This window comes from Aythya ferina (genome assembly GCF_964211825.1).
Source record: "Aythya ferina genome assembly, chromosome: 8".
NCBI lineage: Eukaryota > Metazoa > Chordata > Aves > Anseriformes > Anatidae > Aythya > Aythya ferina.
The window spans coordinates 6,529,887-6,554,632 of NC_140304.1; the positions used below are offsets into that span (position 1 = coordinate 6,529,887).

A 24,746-nucleotide genomic window follows, 5' to 3' on the forward strand; every position below is an offset into this window, starting at 1 on the left:
TTGAGGGCTAGGATACTCGGGCAGTGATAACCGTGATAACCTGGCATAGCACTAGCTTCAGGAGAAGGTTCACTCAATAAAAATTTACTTCATCAAAACCATAGTTCAGAAGCTGTAATTTCCTAAGATACCACTTTGCAAGCTCTGCAAAACCCCACAATCTATCATTTTGCATCCTCTTTTCAAGTGTGTATGATTTGATATGCATGAATAAACCAGGGATTTCTGTCCCTTTTAAAAACAACCAGTCCTTTCTAACTTGCAGCTCTCCCCAGAAGCAGTACCTGAGCCACTAAGCCCACGAACTCACAATGTGATTTCTGTGCTTGGGTTGTTCTGAAAGATATGGAGCTATCCTGAAGTGCTGCAAACATGCTATGTCTCCGTGGCCCTAGAGAAGGCATTGTCCTATAGCTCCAATGGTGGAATCTGAATTGCTCTCCATCTGGTTTTCTAAACCATGGTTTCTAAAGGTGACAGTAGTAATTAGTCCCAAATATTTTATATGCCATACAGAAACTTAAGAGAATATGTCCAGCAGGCAAGGGTTTTTTTTTTAAAAAAAAGTCTCTGGCAACACTTTGATCAGAGAATGAATTGTCTGGAATACTGTGAGCCCTTTACTTATTAAAAATGAAACTGGGGTGTTGTATCAATGAAATATTTTATTGTGTTCTGTCAATGAGACATATGCTATTATATTATCAAGGTACAGATTCAGACTATAAAATCAGCTTTCCATTTCTCTTAATGAGAGACTGTCCCAAAAGTAAATTGCATTTTCACCACTGTATTCTTAATAAGAATAGGACATTTTGGTTCTTTTTGTTAAAGAGAAAGCTAATGTAGTATTTATTAAGTCTGTGCACTGAGCAGTTATGGAATGCCAAAATGCTACAAGATCTTTAGTCAAAAGGTAGAATGATAGTAAAAAGAAAAAAAAAAAAATGAGAAAATGAAGTAATACTTCAGATAACAGAAAAAGAGAAGTGTCGTATAATTGTAATATTGGAAGAGGGGAAAGATAAAGATACAAAGAGACAACTAACGTTTTCAGAAATTAAGATGGGTTAAGATTTATTTTATTTTTTTTATTTTTTATTTTTTAAAGACATGCCTTTGAGACTTCAGCTATGTTTTCAGGAGATGAAAGAAACAAACTTGTAACTCTCCAAAGAGGCAGGGAATGTAGACACTGAAAAATCACCACAGCATTTAGAAAGAAATGGGATCTTATTTTATGACCATAGAACTATGGACTGTCTCTTTTATTATTTAAGGGGTCTTGCTTTTCTGTTCTGTTAAGAAGACTTCAAGGTCAAAATGTCTGTGTGTTTAATGCCACTTTAGATGCCAATGAAGGGAGATTACAAGAAAAATGAGAACCCTGGGGCTTGCCAGGCCTTTCTGGGATAAATGCACCTGGTAAAGGCAAGGTTATATAAATGAAGAGAATCGATCATCTGATATTGCTGTGGTGGATTTATTTACATTTAAAAAAAAAAAAAAAAAAAAAAAGAAGAATATAAAGAAGTGAAAGTTTGAAGATAGTCTGTACTGGAAAAAGAATAACAGCAAAGAAAATTAATATGTATAAGTGACTAATTCTTCCCTCATATCAATGGGTAAGACAGGGCAATTTTTAGAACAGAGGAAGGCATAGTTTTGATAGAGAACTTCAAATGAGGGTAAACCTTTTTCAAATTGGCATAGTCTGTTCCCTGGAAACATAAAGACCTGTGGAAGAGAACTGGTTGGAATCCAAGAATGTAGAAGAAATCCATCTGAAAAAAAAACACATAGTTTTAAATCTATTAATACCAGAAAAATTTACAATAGTGTACAATCCAAGGAAGTATTTTGAGCATATTTCCACTGTTTGCCATCAAGGGTGACACAGACATGGAGAGATGCTTCCCTGCCCATGGAGCTGCAGCATTTTATAATGATCAGAAGTCTTGTCTGGAAAGGTATAGTAAGAGCCACCTCTCTTACCTTACTGTAGACAAGCCAAATGGATCTCCCAGGTCTCCACAAGGTCCAATTTTCCTCAAGGATAAAGGCTTTTTTTTCCCCCCATCTCAATCCTATTAAATTGTTGGAGATGAAGCCTCATGTCTAATTGGTCATTGTCCTATCTTTTTATAACCAGAAGCTCAACATGCTGCATAGACTATTTATTCTGTCAGGCATAAATGCTGCATTAAACTCAGCAACTACAGTTCAGTAAAGAGAGTACAGATGTTAAGCCATTTAATTTCCTTTTCTCAATACCCTGATGGAAGTAAAAGATGGTTTCCTGGGAAGTTCAAGGTCCAGAGGGCATACTTTCCATTCATTTAGTATCCGTCATGTTCAGATTTGGAGCAACGTCCCCCTCTGGTACACTGAGCTAACTGAGGCTGACATCAACTACATCAAAGAGGGAATTATTCCTCTAGAATTTATAGCAAATTTCACTGTCACTTGAAAAGATTATACCTTTGCTTAGGAACTATATCCTCCTATAGTGGGGGTTATACATTTAGCAACACAATGAAAGAGCTGGTGCAGGTGTCAAGAAACAGTTTGTACACAGCTTCAAGGAGTAAGAGGTGTCAGGGAAGGAAGAGGAGCCTTTTGGGGGGGGGGGGGGGGGGGGGGAGAAGTGGGCGTTAAATGTGGAAAGAGACAGGGATCAGTAAGAAAGACAGACCATGCAGACAGAGGGGCTGGGCAGAAGATTAAGGGATCAGAGTTTGACTGCTGGTTCAGTGGGAACTGAATGACTTTAGTTACAAAACTTTTCTCTGCTAAGAGAAAACCCACCACACTAATGGAAATTTAGACTTCTACAAGCACATGCGAAAAGAAATTAAACAAAGCCAATTTCTTATAAGCTACTGTGGTATCCATCTTCCACTACAGGAACATAGTAGCCCTCTTGCCCATAAAACCTCCTCTGAAACCTTTTCACCCTGGTGCATCTTTCATGGAGGAAGTATGGGCAGAGTATTTTCTGCCAGAATACTGTCCACCAAAAGTGCACAAAAAGATTTTAAAAACCACAAGATTTTGGTTTGAGCTTTAAATTAAGTTCTCTGATTTAGCCTTAGGGATATCGGATAGAACCCATTATATATCTGTTCTAACTCATTATATATATTCATTATATAAAGGCAGACATGGAACATGTTTGTTCTACAGGTTTCTGCAATAAGGAGGAAGGTACCCTTCACTGAAACCTGCTGTCTTACGATCATTTCTGGGGATACAGCAGAGACAATGGTTCCCCATCCTGTCTATGGTTTGCTCCTGGCTATATCTTCATTTATATCAACACTCTTGAAGCATTATGAATGTCACAAGAGGCAGAATTGTCAACTGGAATAAGACTCTTAGCAAATTTTCTCCCACCTACTTTCATTTTCAGGTTCATCAGATCTGGCATTTACTTCTGTCATTGCCCAGCTGTAGATAAGAAACTGGAAAAAAAAACATTCCCATTAATTACAGAGGCAAAATGAGAATATTTAAACAGAAGGAGGCTGGGTACTTCTACTGTACTCTTCTTTCAACTCCAAACACAGCTGAAACCAGTTTGCAGTGCTTTTGTATTACATTGAAAAGGCAAATTAATTAGCAGAATATTATTGTAGCTTAATATTATTCCCTCTGCAAAAATCAATACTCCCATATATGGCTTCCTATAGCATCCACAGAGGAGACAGACAGTCCCGCAAGGGAAGCCAGACACATGCAGTACTATTTGCAAAGCCAAGACCCTGCTCTATTAATGCATTCACCAAGGTGAAGCTGCTCGTGTATGAGATCTAGGACAAGGCCTACAAATTGCTGGAATCCTTCTCAAACCTCAGCTGCACAGAAAACATTTAATGCCATAGATGCAAAAACTGGCTATGGTAATATATCTGTTAGCACCAGGAACCGGAATGCCCATGATTTTTTTTTTTTTTTTGGATGGTTGAAAGCTCAAATCCATACACACCTTCAAGAAACCAAGTGCTGCATTTGAGAAAGAGAAAAAAAAAATCTGAACTTACATTGATGCATAGTGATAAAATATCTGATTTTAGCGACAAAGCCACTTGCCGTTGATTTCTCTGACACCCTGAGCTTCTATAAAGCTATTTTGCTAAGTGAGATGTTGCTTTCTATTCTTTGTAGTTGCTTCCCTTTGAAAACCTTAAAGGAAAATAAGTCAATTGAATTTCACGGCACTGCAATTAGATATTGGATTATTGGCACTCAAGGGTTGTTACACACCCGATATTTAGAAAACATCTTTCCATGTGACTAAATGCAAGCAGTAACACTACGACCTAGAAACAATCCAGATCCTATGACATGGAAACCTATGCCTAACCTTTTGGAAGGTTTAGACATGAACAAGATAGAAGTTCTGGATTTTATCATCATCATTTTAGTATAGAGAGACCTTGCACACAGTTCTCTATAAGAGGAAAAAAAAATAAAAGAGGAAATGTAAATGAGTCATGAGGGCATGATTAAGTTTGGAAGGGGTCATGTAAGATTAGTACCCTGGGTTGCCCAAAGCTAAAATTTAACTATCATTAACTGTGAGCATCCGATTTGAAAAGGATGAATGGGTGAGAGAGCTCAGGAGGGGGTTTCTTTCATTTTCTCTGCTTTTGGGAAGAGGGATATGTGAGAAGAATGTAAAATCTACTGATTCATACCTATCTATTAGTCATACCTCTGTTGTGCTGGTTGCTTATTCTGTAGCCATTCTCTGTTGTATAAATAAGGTGCACTGCCTCAGGGCTTAATATAGTATGTCTTTATACCTTTATTTTCTAGTTTTCTCTCTAACTCCTCATCATTCTGCACTTTCTTTCACACATTTTATAATTCAGCTGAAACAAAATTCTTTAGCAAGAATTTTAACACAAAAAGTTTGTACCAATCACTATTACTTTCTAACAAAATATTACTAAATTTTTCAATAGCGGATGACCACACATTTCCTAAAGAAAAATATGCTTCTTTTATGAGTTTTTAGGGGGGGGGGGGGGGGGGGGGTAAAAAACCTTTCACCTAATGTAACCATACAAGAAACAGTGATATTGTTATCTTCTTTAAAATATTTCATGAGGGGAAAAAAAAAAAAAAAAAAAAAAAAACAACGATTTGTTTTGTTTTTGTTATAGAGCAAGCCATACACCTGGACCAACATGAAACAGTATGTTTTTAAACAACAAATTTTTAACAATTTTTTCCCTTCTGAACAAAAAAAAAAAAAAAAAAAAAAAAGGAAAATACATTGGCTTGGCTACAATTTTTGAAGTAAAAATCTATTTTGCATTAGGCTAAAGGATATGCCATGATATAAATCTAACCACTCTTCAAAGAAAATGTTGGGGAGGGGTATATAGGACAAAATTCAGAACTGTCTTGCCAGGGATTTCTAATCTCTCTGCATATATTATTTAAGGCCTTGCAAAAGACTAGTCTGCAGTACTGAATAATTATTTTGCATGTACTAGTTCAAATATTCCATCTTCTGTTTGCTTGTGGATTTGTTTTGTTTTGTTTTTATTATTATTTGATAGCACTTACTTTTAAGTAAAAAAAAGAAAGTTTTATGCATTTATTTAACCTAAAGCACAGAAAGAATCATAACATTGGTATTTTAACCTCAATACCTGTTCATCCTTGATGAATGTAGAAATCAGAAAATTTACATAATCAAACTTGCAGTCACAAACTCATTAGTGATATGTGATTTGACAAGGAAGAGCTTTAACAGTGTTAAGTGATTGTACCCTTGACTTGAAATGTAAAGGTTAATGTAGAAACAAAAAAATGTAGCTGATGTATTTTGAACTTATTAGCTGTGATTGGTGCAGAGATGTAATGGTGGTGTACTATACCTCATGCTGACGCTGAGGTTTCCTAACTAGTATGCTCTGTCCTTTCAGCCTTGACATGAAAGTAGGTAAACAAAAGAGTTAACACAGCAATTTTCTTTTGGATTTTTTTTTTTCCTGATAAAATCACGGGGGACAGTCACTCCTTTTTTCTCTTACTTGAATAAAACCTCAAAATTTCTCTTGTATAAATATTGCCAAATAAATATTTATCCAAAGCAAAACAGACTAAATTCAGAGTGGTTATTCAAGGGAAATATGCCCTTGCTCCATTTGCAGATCAGGCCAAATACAAGTCTACCAGCTTTCCTTAGGACTTAGCTCGGTGAACATTCATCCACACAAGAGCTTCCCAATGACCAGGCAGACTGGTTTCATGTGCCATGTTTATGGAGTGAAGCATTTAGAAACATATTGATAATAGCATCATTACATGCTTGGTTCTACCTAATTAAAAGGAAAAATTAAGACAACACTAATCTGAAAGTAAGCTCCCCGGGTGGGAGACCTATGTTTAAATCCTCCTCTCTCCTATGAGTACTGCACAGTTGAATTCTCCTGGAGACTTCAAGCAAGAGTAACCATCTAAACATCTGTGGTATTCAATACAGACAATGACTGTGAATAATTCTAACTTCAGGTGAAGCAGATCTGAAGCCAACAAAGCTTCCAACATTATCCCTTAGGGAGGGGGACATCACATATATTTGATGTCCATATTTGGCCAGACCATTACTGCATCAGCAGCACTGAAGTCAATGGGAGTTTTTCCACTAACTTCGATAGACACCAGATCAATCAAATAGACTCTATGAAAGCCTAAATCTCAAGCTTCAAGAAACCATCCTTTCTCTTCATCTGGTTACCTTTTGCTTTCACTCTTTGCCAGGCAGCAAGCTGCTGTTTCCAGATTCACTTTATGTAAGAGACAACTCTGTTGAGGTCGATTGGCTTCTTTGATGCATTTGATTAATTATAGTTACAGAAATTGCCTGCACATTCATCCCTCATGTCTCAGACAGGTTACATCCATTGTATGTAAGCCTAGTCATCGTTTACTGCAGTTCCCATTCTTGAGGGGGAGGGGAATTGTCATTTTCAGTTTAGTTTTCTCAGCCTTATTCATGGAGTTTTTTCCAAATCAATTCCTCTCCCTCATGGCAAGAATACCTGATCTTTGGGTCTAGCCTAAAGAACATTCTTTGATATATTGTCTTGGCTAGAGGTATCCAAATCCCTGCCTGTTTTGCATCCTGAGTTTAAAGAGAAAAGGTTTGCCTATTCTTTTAATTCTCTTAACATTAATTCATGTCTATGTCAAAAATGAATCATTGACAGATTAAAGTAAATCTGTCACAGTGAGATTACCACAAACACAAAAAGTTGCTCAGCATGTGCCATTTTCCTTTGCTGTGGGCTCAGATGAAAGTATAGAAATCACGAAGATTGGTTTGACTTGATACAAGACATAGGGCCTCTTTTATTTATCCAATGCAAATTAACATGGAAAAAAAAAAAAAAAAAAAAAGAAGTCAGATTTAATATTTTCTGTAATTCACGGTTTAAATGCCTTGGTATTCTGTTTTAAAATAATAATAATAATAATAATAATAATAATAATAATAATAATAATAATAATCTTATGTCTTTGCCAAGGTTTATGAGGTTTAGTTTGAGAAGGTTGTATGTACAGGATAGGAAGGCTTAAGGAACATTTTTATAACACCTTAAACAGAACTGAAATGCACCAATAAAATACTGGGATATTTCCCAGTACATATTTTAACCTAATGAAAGTGAGTGGCAACGCTTTGCATTTATCTGGCAGAATACATGAATAAAATTTGAATAAAAGAAAAATGAAACTGGTATTAAGTAATATTTAACCAGGCATTAAATAGAAATTCTGAGTTTAAGTCTTTCAGCAGAAAAGTTACAAAATAAATATTGAACCAAGAAAAAAGAATGATGATGAAACACCTAAACATTATTTTTATTTAATAAATACCTAGGTTTCCTTTTAAGTCTTTGCAGACTGTATGGTCTCCTCTTAGTGCCTTTATTAAGAATTCTTGGCTAAAATTACTGAAATTATCAAAATTATTCCCCATAATTACAATGAGTTTGGAATTAATTTGATCCGCTGGGATTTCAGAGTAACCAAACTAGTCAATAAAGTCCTGAAAATGACATGTTATAGACCCGTTACACATCTATACTCAGACAGTTTGCCTCTTGACAAAATCACTTTCATGGAGAGGAATCATCAATACAGATAGAGCAAGAAACCTCTTTGACAAGCAGTAATTTCCATTATCAGCTGATCCTATTTCATACTGCCAGCGACATGTCAGGTCATTTTGACACAGACTGTAAACTACCAGTCCAGGGATAATAGCTGTTAATGCTGGACCTGTGAATCAGGATAATAAGGTTTTTGGTGTCACTCATTTACATCTGCATTTCACTCTGTGGTACCTTGTTTCTACAGAGAAAACATTACTGGATGTGTTTGACCTTCTTCCATTCCTAATGGACAGAAATCAGAGACATTATAATCAAATCTGTCTGTAATCCATAAACAATGAGGAGAAAAAAATCCATTACAATTACAACCTATACAAGTCAGTTTTCACTGCTCTGAATTTGCAAAGCAAATGATATGATAAGGAAGAAAAAAACATTTCCTACCATCATCAGAATAAGCACTGGTAAGAAGTGTGCTGTTAGACAAAGAATCATCTGTGCATCTGTGACTTTGAACTTTGTCATTTACATGACTAAGTTTTTTTGCAGTTTAATATGTTAGCAAAATGCCTGAGCCTTTGAAAGTAAGCATATCAGAACACAGAAGCACACTGAAGGGGAAGATGAAAGTTTCCATGAAATGTTTTGCCACATGCAAGGAGACACTGAGTAACCCCATACTGTGACTTGGTACATTGCATGAAGGAATTTGAAAATATCCCCAGGCCATCTGTAGAAAACAACAGAAAAGTATGATTATAAGAATTCATTCTAGACCTCCCATTTTGGAACAAATTCTCCCTCAGTATAACTGATTTTTTTTTTATTTATTTTATTATTTTTTTTTTTATTTTTAACACCGACAACGACTACATGAGAAGCTTGAGTCAGTTTTCTGGTCATTACATGACGTTGTTCCATACTGCAGAGAGACAGCTTATGAAAAATGACCGGTCATATCCCAGTACTTGTGCTTCACTTTTATCCTTTAAAAGTTTTCTTAATTGGTTTCGGTACAAGACAAGATGGGTCTTAGGAAGGAATGACCTAATGTCACAAGAGACTGACGGCTCATTATGGAGGATTCCCTGTGCTGCCAAAAGATAAATCTATGTAGACTAATCTGCTTTTTTTGATTAACTAGCAGAAAGAAGAAATTCAATTTAACACCTAATTTTGAAAAACTACTTTCTTTTAAAAAATGTATTTTCCCCTATTTTATTTGCATTCAGGGATGAAGAACAGTTTTAATTTCTTAGAAATAGGCAGTTAGAATTAGAAAGGGTAGATTTGTTGTGCTTTGTTTCCCCTCCCCCCCCCAATGTTTATGACGCATAATGTATTGTACTACTGACACCACTTAAGACTAAGAACTACTAAGAACACAAAAAGATGAACCATAATCATTGGCTGTAAATACTGGCATTTTCCCTATTGTCCTTTGAGACTACACTAGCATTGTTTTTTGTTGTTGTTATTGTTGAGTTTTGTTGGGTTGTGGTTGTTGTTTTTCTTTTTTTTTTTTTTTTTCGGGGGGGGAGGGGGGGATTTTTTTTTTCCATTTTCATTCTCTCAAATTTATATATATTTTTACTTGTCTAAGTATAGAGGTCAACTCTCAGCATGGCATCTCATAAAATACTGAAGCTTTGTGGAAAGTGTTAGGCAGAGAGCAAAGGTCCAATTTTATTTTATTTTTTCTAATGTAACTCAGTGAAAGATCCCTCACTGACTTCAAATGATCAAGCTCCATTTCCTTACTTGTTAGCCCATCTGAGTCCTAGACTGATCCAAGCAGTAAAGGAACCATATGGTTCCCTGAATAATACAAGCACACAAGTTTGGTATTTCTAACAACATGTTTAGACCCTAATTCTTGGACAAATGAGACCCAAACGCTTAAACAAATATTCATAGGCTGTGTTCATCCCACCATTGTGTCCATTTTGTGTCAATTTTTTTTTGCTTATTCTTCCACCAGTTTTTTTGCAACATAAGTTTCTGCAGGACTTATTTCTCTAGACGAAAATTTGAATTTATTGCAACCCATGTTTTTAGGGCTTGGAATTCTGAATTTGTGAAAATGAGTTCTGATAAAAAAAAAAATATGCTGAGCTACACTCCTGGAATTAGGAAACAAACATATCATGTGACCTTGATGCTTAGTAAAAGAAAGGTATATAGATAGGTTTCTAAATGCCAAATACTGGTGATATTCATTACTACTTCATATTTTATTGGTCATTTCAACTCACATCAATATAAAATTCAGTATTTGAAGTATTGTACAATCTGAGCAAGGGCCATACATAGGAAGATGAAAGTATTACTGTACTCAGTATTTTTTCTTGTAAAAAATTTGATCAAATAAAATATTCCTATTTTGTTGTTTTTTTTTTCTTCTTTCCTTAATAACTTAATATATTCTGAATTACTCCATTGCTCCAACACTGAAATATTTATACACTTTCAAAGAGGAAGAACAACCTACTACATAGGGCATCAAACTGCTATGTCTACAAACTTGATTTTTTCTTTATAGCGTTTTTCTACCCCAAGCTTGGAGAAAGGATGGACCTTTGAGGCAATTACCCTAAAAGAATATATTTTAGTGAGACAGCAGGCAAAAGGTAGGTATCCTCTGGATAACATGACTGTCTTACACTACAGTAAAAAATAAAAAAATAAAAAAATTACTGTATATGTGCAAATACAAAGGAACATTCGTCTAGGTAAATTCAAATCACTACTGCCTGAAAATATAGAAGACAAAAAAGGTCAAAGAATGGTGACCAAGCCTGCATACATATTTATCAGACAATTTCTTGCTTACTTTGTCTTATTTAAGATCAAATATTGAATACTAACTTTAAATAAACGTGAAATATCACAAGTGATGACAAATGTAGAAGCATTATCATATGACCCAATAACTTCTATCATCATTTTAACTATTCAAATAGCTCAGTTAAAATCAGGATGTAAAAATACAATCTTCACCTCAGGTGACCACAAAAGCCCCAGTTAATTCACAAGAATGAGCCCTTGTTCCTAGTCAATCGTTCCTTCTACCTGGGGTCAGCTGGGGTTGTATAGCGTAAGAAGGGTACTGGTTGGTGAAGAGTAACCAGGCTATCCTGAGCATGCTTCAGAAATCTCTGCTTCCTTGGCTGAAGGAAGAGCACTGCAACTCTGACTGACAGCAAGCCCCTACCGACAAGGGCTATTTCTTTCACAGTATTTAAGTGAAAAGTTTTGAAGGAAAGTAGAGGATAACAAATTCATAGAAATTAATAATTTAAAACCTAGGATGCTGTGAATTCTCTTCTTCAACTGCTGAATGTTACAGCTCTCTGTATACTCAGAGCAATTCTTTTTAAATTCAGATTATATATTTCCACTAGGGTCCAGATTCTGAAGTGCTTATTCAGAAATTGGTTTAGGTAAAAGTCCTACTGAAACTGCTGGGAATTTTATTTCGATTGAGACTGCATAAATATTGAGTGCAGCTTTCTGGATTTCACCCCCTAGAGTAATAAACAGTGTAAACTAGAAAGAACTACTGTAGACCCTAGTAAGCAAGCAGGCTCTTAAGTAATTAATATTATTCTTAAGAAAGTATTTATCCTTGTGATTCCTATGAAAGTTACTGTCAGGAATAAAACCAATATATTTTTAATTTCTAGATATCTTGAAATTGAAATGTTAACTCATAAGACTGTCTTCTTGTTGTACCAGCATCTGTCCATTATATAGGTAAGCAATCCAATTTTGTATATTCCTCTGCTCCTGTAATTCACGTATATTTGTGTATTGACAACAATACTAAAAATTTCAGATTAAAATGCATTTTCACTAATGATTAATGTACAAAACCCAGTCTGTTTCTCTAGAAATAAGCTACAACAAAACCAAAACACTCCACACAAAACTCAGCACTGACTGAGGCAGGACCCAAACCCAAGAATTGTTGATCCCTATCATGCTTTTTTTGCCACAACAATCAGACAGATGTATATTTGTATATAAACCAATATTCCCCTCCTCCCCCTCCATCCGTTGTATTTTTGTGCTTGTGAAATATGACCTCCTGATACTCAGACATTCCACACTGTGAAATCATGAGAAATGTCAGGTTATACATATCTTATTCAAATGGTTTATTAGTACGAAATATTGATCAAGGCTACAAAATATTTTGTCTCTCTGCATATACTACTATCCACACATTAAGATATGTTATAATATATTCACATAAAACATAGTATCTCTGGCAAGAGTAGGCAATAAGTGGAAGGATGATTATCCTTGATATACAAGTGTACGAAGCTCAGGAACATACGTCATACATGCTTCAATAAAACATGGTGAGGTCAAAAGTTTATACAATGAGCTCCTGAACATAACTATTTCTTTTTAATGTTCAAAATACCCATCATATGTTTTTCCCTTCAGTTTTTTCAGTATAAGTTACTACCTTGTCTCTCATTCTATCTCTATATATAGCAAACTGAAATTAACATAAAAACAGAAGCTTGTTTCCATTTATTTCCACAACAGAATGTTGACATTCATTTCAAATTATTTGAATTTCCTATTTGCTTATCAGCTATGGAAATATTGTTGAAATTTACAAACTGAATATATTTTAAACCAGTTCACCACTTTAAATTTAGTCATGGATTTGCACGCTATCTTCATACTAGCTATATAAAAATATATCATATAAATTCTTCTTTTCATGCAGTCCACTAATCATAGCTTTAGGATTCCCAAAATTAGTTCTTCCCAATGAATAATTGTAACTTCAAGAAAAATCACTTGGTGGGAACCAGGCAATATCACAGATAATGAATTTCCTTTGCTTTCATTAGATTCTCAGGAATCATTTTTTCCTATTGAAAGACTTGTCCCAAGAGGAGGGCAGGAGAAAAACAAGAACAAGAAACTAAAAGTTCCACCTGGAATCTTTTAGTTCACTGATGATAATCTTCTCACCTCTTCCATTATAACATATAGTCTATATACTCTCTATTCTGTTTTGTATCTATCCAGTTCATGAGAGCAGCACTCTGCCTATATCAAAAAGGATTTTATTCTTGCAGAGACCCAGGGCTGCTTTGGGCCTAGACACCTCTGATGAAAATTGTTTTTGAATTGAGCAACTCTGGTTACCATAAGCAAAAATAAACTGTCACTTTCACATCCTTTTTTATTAAATATTATATCACAGAAGGTTTTCCAAAGATATTGCAGGGTTTTGTTAGTTCCCCTCCTCCTCCACATAACATCATAAAGTTTATCAAAATTAAAGTACATCTCAGCATAAGGCCAGAAATATAAATGTTCTTAAGTCAACTATCAGTGTGTCTTTTCTCAGCAGTGGCTTGACTGTCCGCAATCACCAATCAGCCCAAGTGAGGGGGGAAAAAAAGATACTCTAAAAAGCTTGGCATGAATGTTTGAGAAGTTCATAAACTTGTCATACAGAATTAAATTAATAGAAAGTGTAAGCAGTCAAATACAATCTACAATGAAATCTTACAAGGAAAAAAAAAAAAAAAAAACATAATTCCCAGATCATTATAAGAGACAGTCTCTTTCACTTTTATCTTGAAGATTTTGGAATATAGATTATAGAATATACATTAGAATTTCTTCTCAATAACACAGTTAAACCTGGGATCAAATTTCAACAAGATGCAAAATATTCCAAAATACTATGAAGTTTTCAAAGTCACTGACATGTTAACATATGACTTTGTGGCATGCTACCACCTATATTTTAAAGATTATTTCATAGCCATAAGAAGTTGTTTTCTTACTCTGTGGAAAGGTTTAGTTTTAAAAGTCTCTCTGTAAGTAATATAAAGTCTTAAGTAATAGAAAGCTGTCTTAAAAAGTCAGGGTGCCCAAATATGTTTTTCTTATTTCAGCAATAAAACAAAATATAGTTTGAATAATTTTCATTAAGAGTAAATAAATACTTTCCAGCAAAAAAAAATCTTCTACAGTTTAAGTTGCTCACCTCTTGCAAATACATATTTTTTATATCTGTTTATTCATTCACTGACAAGCTTACCAAATCAACACTGAGCTTACCTACATATGCATATTTGAGACCAAAGCCACTGTAAGTACCTTTCATTTAATAATATTTTGTTGGGAAGAACTAAGAACATTCTCCTCAGGTCTTTATGAAGGATTTATGTAGTAAAATACTACCCAAATTATTTCTACTATGCTACAAATATGACTAAAACTTACTCAAAAAATATTATGCAAAAATTCTCCCCAGCGTTGAGATCCTCTCAGCAAAGAAAGGGGAAGAGCCAACACAAATACATTCGTGTGTTCACAATCAGCTGCAACCCATTTGTAGTCCATAAAGTGCTTTTATGCCACCATTTTTTGAACCACCTATTTGCGGTATAGGCCAGAGAGCACCAGAAGGCCTTCTTGTCCAGCCATCCTTATCTGTTGCTCCCCAGCTCCATTTGCTCTAGGCTACCATCAGAACTCGCTGTTAACTTTGTGACATGAAAGAAGAGAGATTATCATCAGCAAATGTAAGTGAAGAAATACTAGCAGACTTGATTACTAGGCTGTTTTGACATAGTATTCACTGAATGATAAAATATTGTTCACAGAATGAAACAGAGACAGCAGTAAACTGCAACAAGTATTTGTTGCTTGGACAATCTTGTTATTTTTCAATACTCCTGTTTGTATTATCTTGAAAATAATGCAAATATTTGAAGGAAATTTAGCAGGAAAAAATTCGTAACAAAGATATCTGATTCTAACTAAACCTAAACATCCCTAAAACCATGCCACATAGCCATATTTAATCTACAATTCTTCTTGAAGAAACTGCTGTCTTTTGATTTAGTTTAACTCCATTAGGCTTTTTTTGGTTCATTAAGCAGCAAAAGTCTAATCACAGGCTGTCTAGATTTGAACTAAAGCTTCCCAAAATACGGGGGTTGTTTCAAAAACAGAACATAAACCCATTTAACCAGAGATGTCTTTTAGGTTGCTTAGCATTAACCTCCCCTACACATTCTTCAATTACTCACATCAGCATCCTTGTTCATTTGAACTGAACTTAAGGGCCTGAATGTTCATGACAGGAACCCAGCTTAGTGCAAACTTTCAGTCAGACCCACCTGGACTATCTGCCTTTATAGTGGATGACCAAAAAGCTTTAAAATTCAGAATAGACAGATGTTTATAGAATATAACTATTTTAAATAGAGAAAAGTCAAAGTATCTGAATTAGACAGAATAAAGAAACAGTAAAGTGACTGGACAGGACAAAATTGAAGCAGAAGGGGAGGATGAACAGTTCTGTCCACTGCAGTTTCATAGCTCTGGGGTAGTTTCAGGTGCTCAGAGCTTCTTACTGTTTGAAGCCACACAGACCTTCAGCACATCCCCTCAGGAGCTGCAGGTGCAGCTCCTCACCGCTACCTCCCCACTGATAACTGTAGGCTGAAAGCTTCCCCTAGCCAATGCTGTTCCCTCCTCTGCAGGGCCTCACCTCAGTCACCCCTGTCTCCTGAAATCTGAAATTAAGGCCACATCGAGGGTTCAAAGATATACTCTGCCCATCACAGATGCTCCCATTTGGTTTACACTTGATAAAGACAAACATTGGAAGTGAAGCATGTGGCCAAATGTCTGATTCTGCAGAAATGTTTGCAGAAAAAGAGAAGACAGTACAATGATGCTCCAGAGGTACTTCCAAAAACTTACTGCAGAATCAAAATGACACTAAAATCTTTCACGGAAATATACTTTTCTCCTTATATTGTTCCATTTACAGTACATACACATATGTTTTCCAGAAAGAGACTAATCATTTTATCCTTCAAATAAAGCTAGTCTTCGCCACTTAATTGCAATACTAAATTATAAATTACCTTTTAGGTTGTGTGTCTATAATATCTGGTCTGAAATACTTGGTCTTGTTACCAGACTAGACAGGTGGATAATTTTTTTGTGCTGTATATTTTCAAGCATTAATAGTATCATTTGCATGCTAAAGAAATGAAATTTTGATTTTACAGAGGCCACTAAGGATTAATTTAATGATTTGGGTAGAGTTTAGATTGTTTCCCAGGAGAAGTGAAGGTTAAAAGTTACATCTTGTTAAATATTTAAAATCTTTAACCTTTTCATTGTAGAGCCAACTGATTTGAAGTCCACCATTCTGTTACTTACATAGCAAAGTTTTAGCTTGCTTTAAATTTATACTTCTGATCTATATATCCTGAGGTTTTGTACATGATTGACTTTTTTTATGTAGTGATTTATGATAACATTTTAATCCTTCATTTGAAGGATTTTCAATATCCTTACTAAATTCACTACTATGTTGTTCCCAATAAGAAGAGAGACAAGACCTCTCTCCAACAATGTATTTTCCCTTGAAGTTCAAGATACAGCCCAAATCATAACCAATGTAGCTTTTGAATAGCCCATTCCAGCAGCTCACAGGAAGAAAATATAAAATAAAATAAAAAGGTACTTTCTTTTGGTAAATGTGTTCTTGGAGTTTCAGTATACATTGATTAGTTGACATCTGGTATTCCCCTCACACACTGTCAAACACAGAGCCAGTCCATATGCATGAAGTTTTTGGCAGCAAAAACACACTTTGTAGAGCATCAGATTTCTTTTTCTATCAGATGAATTCTCCTTTCACTATAAATGATACATAACAAGAAATCTGTCAAATATACAACTAAACTGAGTCATCTTTGTAAATATCTCCAGAGGACATCTTTAGATAGATTTATAAGGAATGTACAAGTTCCGTGTACAAGCAAGAAATTATCTTCCTGAATATAGGCAATGATCTCATAAAACAAGCAAGGAGAATATTTGGTTGTTCAACAAAAACATTAAAAGTACAATAGCTCAAAGAGAAAAGCTGCCTGCTGCAGCTGATTTGCACCACAGAAAGAGCTTACTTGTAATGCCTAGTATGGATGCTCATGTATTCCAGGTGCACAGATCGAGTGTTTGCTCAGTCAGTCTTAGCTCTTTCAAGTGATATTTTTCCTAACCCTGAGTCTCTCAGACACAGACAGTTCTTCCAGACTTTGAGGCTTTCAGGACTTCTTATTTAGATACTTTTTTGATATTAAACTGAAGTCTAAAATTTACTCTTCTATTCTTTAATCTGCAGATTTCAAGTTAATTCTCTTCTGACAACCTGCATCTCTGAAGTGCTTTAGAGTAACACCTATTGAAATCAGTGGGTGACTACATAAGGGCACCATGCTGAAAATGATGAACTATTTGTAAAGGAAGGTACCCCTTCAGTAATAACAACACAATCTGTCCCTTAGAACATATTACCCTAGGTATTTTAAAATATATTAAGGTATCCCCATGAGATTGCCAAAATCAAGCAAACTTGGTACAGTGCAAAGGTAAGGCTTGGTTCTTTTTCAGATGCCTTAGAATATTCAACTGGATGCATATCTACCTCATCAAAATATGTATACAAATATATATTTCTGCTCTTACTGTCCCCAAAGTGACTCAAAAACATACTGTCATGTGAAATGATAAGAGATTATGAGTAATGTGAACATGTATAATGTTATATGTATTAAAATAAATCTAGTGTACTGATCTTAAATATTGATCAACAACATAAAACTAATAGTTAAAATACGGATTGTTATTGAATACTGTGGAATAATGAGTCCCCGTAAATTCCCAATTACTGAGTTCTATAAATATCTGCTCACAGCAACAGGCAAAGATAAGGGTGGGGAACCATCCTTCTATGGCTGAAACACATGATGAACCATGCCTCTGGCATAAGTTTAACAGCAACAATCATGATAACTTTGAATTACCTTTAACTACCAGAAGTGAAGATGATTGAGTTTTAACTAAGATTCTTACTAAGACTTCAATTTTAGTTCTGGAAATGACTTAAGAAAAAAGGCTTGGATAAAAGTTTGGCTTATCACCGAAATTCTGGAAATAGTCACAGTAATTAAGAGAAATTCATTTAAAATACTCTAAGGCATTTTGGTAAATATATACTGTTAGTATACTACATTTCCTCCTGCATTGTTTTCCTGTTCTTGATCTTATCATTAAAATGTATACTCTTAGGTGTTGTTTTTTGTTTTGTTTTGTTAAATCAAGATAATTCTTCTTTAAAAGGAAAAATACATACAACCATTCTGATTGCCAGAATTTGAGTCAGTGACAATATGCTTTATGTTATACCTTGACAGAGTCCAAGAGCCAGAAGCTACAAGAAACAGAATCACGAGTTGAATCATGAAAGACAGCTGAAGTAAGTGGTTTAAGAATCTTTTAGTTTCCCAAAAATTAAGCCTGCTTCTAATTTCCTGGCTGAAGTCATCGTGATTGGTAGCTGGATGGCAGAACTGGTTGTAAAGCCAGGGTGATTTGTAGATAGATAGCAGATCTGGCTTGATCTTAAATACATCAGGAAGGAAATAAGGTTAGGAAAATCAATGGTAACTTATGGCTACTAAAATCAAATTATTTATTTATTTATTTTAGGGAATAGAGACATGAGGCAACCTTCTAAAACTGTCTTTCCAACACTGCCCTACTGAGAACTTGTGGAGTTAGAGTTATCTTTAAACAGCTGGAGATACATGCCTGTTATTCTCTTTAGCAGAAGCAACTGCAACCCTGGTCATTTAAATTCATCCCAATTATTCAATTCCTTTAAAAAATTCACTTTAAAGAATAAAGAAATATAAACAAACTAGATCTGATTGCCTCCCTGAAATGAAAACTATTCTACTAGTAGTTTTGTTAAATTATTATTTAGGTGGATTGTATAAAGTAGATTATGACAGACAAAAACCTGGCAGTCAAAACTACTATTTGATTGGTAATACTGGAAAAAAAAAAAAAGGCCCTCCCCCCTATAAAAAAAAACATCTTCATGTGCACAAAAGTATTATGCCATTGTGTAGAGATTGCCAGAAATGCCTCTGCAAGCCTATAAATGTTGTTGCAATGCTTGCTCTAATCTAACTATGCTCATGAGTACTTCGGTTTTTTAGTGTTGTGGTCAGCAACTGGTAGAGCTCTACTCAGCTGATCCTAAAAGGCAAACAGTACTCCATGAGCTGGAAGTATGACCAGTTCCAGGAGGCAAGGGATCATCTTTATTCCTAATCATCCCTGTCTGCTTTCAGAAGTGAAGTAAAACCATCCTAACTGCTGGTAACTACCTGAGATATCAGGGTGTGGATAAACCTCAAGCAGCAATCTAGACTCAGGATCAGTGGGGGGAAAAACCTCTTCCCTTCTTCCCTCTAAAGTGTTTTCCACAGAAACTGAAGCTTTCTATCTTAAACTTTGCCTCTCTGGATGTACAGTAACTCCGTCCTAATTTTAATTCACCCAGCTCCAGATCTACTGAAGAGACAACCCTAAATTTAATCAGCTTCTGACCACTTTTAATATTTAGGGAACATAAAAGGAATCAAGAAATCAAATCAAGTTGAGCATTGCTCAACTTCTGTACAGGCAGAAGCAGGTAGGAGAAATTATGTCTCATGACAAGGATGTACACAGTTACATTAGAATTACAGAGAGCTCAGCCAGACATGACAACTTGTAATAACGTTAGCAACTGAGAATAGAAAGTGTAAGCTATCATCTTTGTAACACTGCGTCTATACTCACCATTTGCATTTTATTTCATTTACAAAACAATGCTTTGCAGACTTGCTTTTAAATGACTGTATAGTGTGGGTATTTGTTAAAATGTGCTTAAAACAATCGTTTGTGATGAATGCAATTCTTCCTCTGTGAGAACACAGAAGCATGCATGTTGTGAATAAATAAAAATACTAAGCAGTATTTAGCAAATTCAATGTTCATTTAAAAAGCATGTGAGAACAAAGTGTCATAAAGATCAAGACCTGATGCTTTTATGAAATAATCCTTCAATTAAAATGTGGATTTACTGCTCCAATTTCATCAGGACCTCCAATACCGGACAACAGCTGTGCATTTAACATCACTTGTTTGTGTAAAGATTTCATCAGGCTTCTGAATACACTTGGCAGACTTATTGTCCAGTGATGCATTCTTTCAACAGAATTGATTGTCAAGTATAGCAGAGCTCTTCCCAGAGATCACAGACCATCATGTTTTGCCCCTCTTCATGCAGACTACCTTCAACTTGAACATTTTCAGCCAGTCCTTACCTAGCAGCTACAATCAAGGCTAGACAAGTCTCTCTCCCTAAATCTTCTTTTTATGAAGTCAAAACAACACAAAGCAAACAAAAAAGGGAAAAAAAAAATGTATCCCATTTCCTTGCTCAGTTCAACCTCCCTGTTATCACAATACCATGTCTCATGTTACTCTGTCCACAGCTCTGCACCAAGTGCTTCACCCAGACGAACTCCCTGGTTTGGTGGCCCACAGTGAGCCACCCATTCCAGCAGTGTTCACATTGCTCTTCCTTTTAGCTGTCACCCAAACATCACTTTCAGCATGTCTTTTTCCCTCTTTGGTCTGTCTTAGAACATGTGCGCATGTTTGATGCACACAGCAATAGAGAATAGCTCTTTTCTCACTGTTGTTTTTTTTGTTCATTTGTTTTTGTTTGTTTGTTTTAAACAGGGTTTATCTTTGTTAAACAAGCTCTCCAGTATGTCTGTCACAAATTAGTCCATAAAACTAAGGTATAACAAAGACACAAAAGGCAATTTGACTAACCTACTATTGTTCTCTGTCTCTCCTTTGTTATAAAACAAAGTTTGTTATAAAAGTTTGTTATAAAAAAACTTCTGATTTGTAGTTCTGGCCCAGGGGCTCCTACTTGCCAAATCTTATCATCCTCACCCCATAAATGCTAGTTTAAAGCAATGCTCTGAAAACAGGAAGCTCATGTACAGGGGTGTAATTTCCACACTGAACCAAGGGATGGTGCTCCAGCAGAAGAGCAAACAAAAATAAGGATTTACAGTGAAGCATTATCACTTTACCTGGTTATTCATCTGCTACTTCTTTCTGCTTTATCACACCTGATATATAAATGAAAGCAAAATGCAATAACACACAGAAAGGAGAGAAAATTAGAAGGATCTTAATGGTCACGAACCCTACTCTAACATGCTGTATAGTATTTCATTAAGATTACCATATTATTTATATCCCCTTGGATTTAGTTAATCTCTGGAGGAATATGGGGTTCACAATAATTTTCAGATTTGTGAGATTCCTTTCTTTATTAATGGGGTGGGGAGAGAAATTTTATATACAGGCAAATTATGCTAAGTCTGTGTATGTATTTATCTCATAATAAATAGATAGATATCTTCGTATATAAGGTACATTAAAGGATTTATTGGCACTAGGCATTAAAGACAAAACTTCTGTACACCACAAGCAAGTTTGGCTTCCTACTGCATGATACTTCTGCAATGCCTGCAAAGTCATAAGTTCTGTACCCACATTGTGATTGAAAATTGCAATGGTTCAATGTGCGGCTGAAATATTTGCACCTAGTTTAGAGACTCCATAGGTGGTGCCAAGACTTAAGGCAGCCTTTTGATAGAAACTCAGGGACAGAAAACCCCATTTTAAGAGACCGCAAGCAGAAACTCCTCTTCCTTTCAGAAATTGTGAAGTTCAAGACAGGAGTACCACCCCCACACATATTTCCAGATCTCAAAAGCATCAAAATAAGCTCATGCGTTAGCCTCCAAGTCTTGCAACAGAAAAACTTTAAAGTAAAATTCTTGTCTTTCATTGACTTGAATCAAAGAAAATTTCAAAGAGCCACAGCTTATTTAAATTTAGCTTCTGCCACACAATTCTCTAAGTCCATTAATGCCGTGGGAGAGAATCCATGGGATATGCAAGTGGGGGGGGGGGAGGGGAAAAGGGGGAGGGCAAAACAAGCAGCACTTAAAATGAACATGCAGATACCAATAATAATAATAATAATAATTTTGTAGTAAACTAACCTTAGAAGTCTGCACAAATGGCAGGGGAAATGGAAAAAACAGGAAACTCATTGTACGCCTATTTCCATTCCAGTCAGATTTTATTTTTCTTTTCTTTCTCCCCCCCTTTTTTTTTTTTTTTTTTTTTTAAATAGGGTGAGCATTACCTTATATATTGCTTTTTCCTCACAGAGGAAGCTAGCCTGGGGCTGACAGAGCCATTACTTATGCAGGAGGCAGAGGAGAGCAGGCAGCAGCCCCCCGGCCCTGCCTGCCCTGGCCGCCCGCAGCCCCCCAGAGCCCTCGTCCTCGCCTCGGCATCTCCATGCTGTGCAGGAGCAACTTGGGGAGTTTTCAAATTCTGTTTCTTGTGGAATTCTAATTGCTTGGCAACCAGGAGAGAACAAGATCACCATCATCCTTTATGTGATCATTTAAGTAATCATATTAAAAGCAAGCGAAAGGATTATTTAACAAATAAAGCCCTCCTTGCAATAACTACTCTGTGGCTACACCACATGAAGTCCATGTTAGTTTTCTGTTTCTTGTCCTCCTTGGATTAAAAACTACAGCCACTAAATCAGGTGATGAAAATCTGAGTAAAACAACACTGCCTATTTAAGCCAATTAAGCCAACCTAGTTTTCACCAGCTGAGGATACAGCCTCAATAATTCTATTCCCTGTAAGTATCAGTCAAGTAACTCATTTATATCCACATACTTATCACCCACTTTGTATTCCATGACCTCAGGCTGTTTTATGAGATCCAGTTTCTGATATTATTCTGGTTCCATCACTAATGATGAAAAGTATGATCACTGTTTCCCTGTCTGCTTAAAAGCCCATTTACACAGGTAGTCCTCCTGAGTAGAAAAACCATTTATCTGGTAAAACTATTAATTTCTCTTCATCTTGCTCTACCTATAAAAGACATGGTGCGAATCGCATGTACAGGCAGAGTATTTCAGCACTATCACAGCTGGTATTGCACTGCTTTAACCACTCCCCTCCTGCTGTAGAGTTGTTTCCCAGTATGCTGTTATAAAATGAAGCAACATTATATTACTGAAAGAAGTTTCTGTAAAACACAAACCATTTGGTATATCAGTGATCTGAAGAACATGGCAGTTTCTGCATGTTACATCCTGCTGTGACTTTCTCTTTATCACTTCTTTAAAATTATAATTACTGCCTAACAAAACAGAAATTTGCAGGAGCCCACGGTCTGTATAATCTCTTCATTTGAAATACTTTATGCAGGACTTCACAGTGCTTCTCATTTGATGTTATATAAGTCAGGTGTTTATGCCAGTAACTCTGCCTTTTACTCAGTTCCCCTTGATAGAGCAGGTGGCAGGGGGCTTGTGACTTTATCTGTTCCTATCACAGGCCATTAGTTAGATCGTGAAACTGAGACAGGACAATCTTTACAAGAAATCTTGGTATTTTACAATAAGTGGGTTTCTCCAGTTTAGAGGCACAAAGCAGCATCTAGAAGAACAGAACTGGGAAGTTGTCATTCCTTTAGGTTTCATAGACAACCTATTCCCTTTAATTCCTACAGCACCAACCCCACAGGGTGACTCGTCTTCCTGTCACCAGCCTGTTCCACTATCTCACCTTACCCATGTGAAAAAACACAGCATGACCCACCTGCTTTCAGCAGCATCCCTGGTGTCCCCAGTACAAAGTCAGTCATCTTTCAGTACGTGATGCACTCTGGCACAAGCCCTGAGATTCACAAGAAAAGGATGTCACAAAAGGCAATGAGTCTCAAAGGTGTGCCTCAAAGACAGCGAGAACTGAAGAGCCCACATGCAGAGGGTCACGTTGCAGCTGAGAAAAGAAACCTGAATGCTCTATGACTCACTAAATGGAGAAACCTGACAAAAAAAAAAAAAAAAAAAAAAAAAAAAAAAAAGTGGGGCTTAAAAGGGTTACATTCAGGAAGAATTTTGAGCTGAGTCTTATATCTAAGATACCTGTCTCTCATGGCCAACAACATATCAGAGGTAAAGTATCAGATAGGGCAAGTCGCTTCTAGTCTCTGATGCTTTCTTTCCCCTTTCAGTCTTCTCATTCTGTGTTGGGTTATTTATTTGCCTTTAATTCCTTTGGATTTCAATCTAACATTGCCCAGTCTCTCAGTTTTATATATTCACCTTTTCTGAGCAAAGTTTTAATGATAGAATCTGGTGATTTTGTGAGAAGCTCAGCTTTTGGTTTAAAGGAAAAAGGAAAAATCCTCATGGCTACAGCAAGAAGCTGAAAACACATCCCCAAAAGAACTCAAAGGCTCCATTAGAAGGAACAGTTTTCCAAAACATCCTTTAAATTACTGGCTCAATTTTGAGGCCCTTATTCTTTTTTGAATGTTTGCCAGTGGCTATATTTTGCCTGTATAGTTTTCTGGCTCATTTCTACCTCACCAACTCCATTCCAAAAAGGAAATTAAAAGCAGCGAAACTCAAGTTGTTTGTATTTTCTTTCCTGTACCACCCTCTTGTCAATTATCCAAATCTCACTGCTTCAAATATACACTCGTGGTAGTTTTGCACACTCCCCCAGTACTATGAAAATAATGCAATATAAAAAAAAAAAAAAAAAAAAAAAGGGGCGGTGGGG

General features: G+C 35.9%; 1 protein-coding gene across 24 annotated transcripts in view; it reads right to left on the minus strand.

Annotated features, from left to right (window-relative positions):
• The window catches only part of LOC311441013 (uncharacterized protein), a 291,658-nt gene that overhangs the window by 214,871 nt on the left and 52,041 nt on the right, over window positions 1–24,746 (minus strand). For 7 of the 24 annotated variants that reach the window (XR_014695721.1, XR_014695733.1, XR_014695734.1 and 4 more), the window contains 4 exons: window positions 23,775–23,852; window positions 16,672–16,847; window positions 3,401–3,464; window positions 1,996–2,087 (listed from right to left, as the gene is read on the minus strand). The exons of 7 other annotated variants lie outside the window; for them this stretch is intronic. The gene's annotated coding sequence lies outside the window, so the exon portion shown is untranslated. Of the gene's footprint in view, window positions 1–1,694; window positions 1,785–1,995; window positions 2,088–3,400; window positions 3,465–16,671; window positions 16,848–23,774; window positions 23,853–24,746 lie in introns of all 24 variants that reach the window. 10 more of the 24 variants (XR_014695718.1, XR_014695719.1, XR_014695723.1 and 7 more) reach the window with 5 other exon arrangements.